Source organism: Hordeum vulgare, chromosome 7H (assembly GCF_904849725.1).
Source record: "Hordeum vulgare subsp. vulgare chromosome 7H, MorexV3_pseudomolecules_assembly, whole genome shotgun sequence".
Lineage (NCBI taxonomy): Eukaryota > Viridiplantae > Streptophyta > Magnoliopsida > Poales > Poaceae > Hordeum > Hordeum vulgare.
Genome location: NC_058524.1, coordinates 500973540 through 500976051, shown reverse-complemented (window position 1 = coordinate 500976051; position 2512 = coordinate 500973540).

The window sequence follows — 2512 nt, the reverse complement described above, 5'->3', positions numbered from 1 at the left end:
CAAATAAAATAACATCAGCTTCATATTACAAGCCAGGGGCCTCGAGGGCTAGAATACGAAAGCTCGATAAGCACACGAGTCAGCGGAAGCAACAAATATCTGAGTACAGACATAAAACAACATGGGGTGCCTTAGAGAAGGCTAGCACAAAAGATACAACGATCAAACGAGGCGAGGCCTCCTGCCTGGGAACCTCCTAACTACTCCTGATCATCAGCGGCCTCCACGTAGTAGTAGGCACCGTCGGGGTAGCAGTCGTCGGCGGCGGGGACCTCCATCTCCTGGGCTCCATCATCTGGTCGCAGCAAACGGATCAAGGGAACAAGGGGGGAGCAAAGCAGCGGTGAGTACTCATCCAAAGTACTCGCAAGTCTTACATCAGAACTGTTCTAATTATGCACCAGTATCAAAGAAGGGGGTTATATGTGGACTGACTGCAGCAATGCGAGAATAGAGAGAGAAGGCCTAGTCCTATCGAAGACTAGCATCTTCAGGGTCTTGCAGCAATAGACGAGAGTAGAACAGGGGGTAAAACATTAATAGTCATATTGTTGCAGCAAAATTAAAGTGAGGTCACGCCTAAGGATCCTCCCTCGACTCCCTGCGAAGAAGCAATCCCGAGGCAAACTAAATCCAGTTAAGTAACAATTGTAGTTGTATAAGATCGGGGCACAACTCCAAGTCGTCCTGTAACCGTGGACACGGCTATCCGAATAGTTAATTTTCATCCCTGCAGGGGTGCACCACATGTCCCGTCACGCTCGATAACACTCTGGCCGGACATACTTTTCTGGGTCCTGCCCGGCCTCGGAATATCGACACGTCGCAGCCCCACCTAAGACTAATCAGAGAGGCCAGCCCGCCGGTCTAAATCCTAAGCACAAAGGGTTCGTGGGCCCAGTTCCCCTTCACGCTCCTGCACGTGGCGTGGGCGGCCGACGTCAGTCCTAGCATCCCTTAATCACAAGCGCGATGCATCTCGGGACCACTCGGGCGCGCGCCGCTACACTGCTGGCATCTGAAAAGCTTCGGCTGATACCGCGACGCCGAGTACCCATAATTCTTCCCGCGTAGCCGGTTAGTGCGAAAAGGTCTCCGACCAACCCAGATCAAATACCCAAATCCATTAACATTTTAATTAGGCCAGCAACACAGTCTCGCGGGAATCCACCCGTCTTACAACTAATCACCGAAGATCCCAGTAACATGGTCGAGTAACTGTGTGGTCGTAACATCGGGGGGAATCCGAGGTATCACCCTCGTTGGATTCCGAACGATGTACCCGTCAAGGTGGGCTTAGAGGAATCACCCTCGAGGGTCCCACACTTGAGGGGTTGCACGACAGGGGCATCGTCGGGAATGGTGAAAGAGGAATCACCCTCGATAACCACGACCGACTAGCTATACTACAGAGATATCATCAGGAGTACTTAGCGAGGTGTCACCCTCGGTACCCGATAGTATCTCTGTAGCGTCGTACAACAAGGGGGGGTGAATGTGCTGTGTCGGGTCTGGCTCGTCGATCAGAGATCGAGATTTGAAAACAAGCGGGGCAACTGATCTACGGGGTCAGAGGGGATGACTGCTCCACCTATACTATGCATATTAAAAGTACAGGACTGAAAGTAGCAGTTCATCAAAAACAGGCTATGCATCAGATATAGGAGCTAACTACAACAGTAGCAAAATACTAATGCAAGCAGTAGAAAGAAAGACATAGGCGATATAGGAATGATCAAGGGGAATTTGCTTGCCTTGCTGCTCTGCGGCAAAGGACTGATCGGCAGGGTCGTAGATGTACCCGGCAGCAGCGTCAGTCTCGGGGTCTACCGGTAAGAAGAGGGGGAAGAAACAATAAATAATAACACCGATGCAACACAAAGCATGACATGAAAAGATGCAGGCTAGACATGAGCTAACGCAGCAACATCCGTCATAGACGGGTCGGAAGAATATCTGACGATATTTTCCGGGTCTCGGGCTACTACCGGTTATACTGGAAACGATGGAAAAGTTCCATGTTTGCTATGCTAGGGACGTGTGACAGACGAACGGGCCGTGTATCCGGGTTCGTCTCGCTCTGCTGATCAACTTTCATGTTGAAATTATTTTGATCTGACTTACGGATTATTTAATATTAATTTTCAAAGTTTTATTAATTATTTAGGAATTAAAAAAAGATTTAAAAGATTTAATAAAATCCCATTACGACATCATCGCGATGTCAGGCTGACATCAACATTTGACCGGTCAACTGACCTGCGGGTCCCGAACGTCATAGGCACAAGTTTTTATTAAGATTAATTATTTATTAATCAGATTAATTTAGTGGGGGACCCGCGTGTCATACTCTAATTATTCTAATTACTTAATTTAACTAATATATCTATTTATTTATTTATTTTAAGAAAAACATTATTTTTATAATTTATATTAACTCTCGCGTGGGGCCTCCCTGTCATAGACAGCGGGTGCATTGGCCCCACCGGTAAGTGACCCTAGGCCATTTACT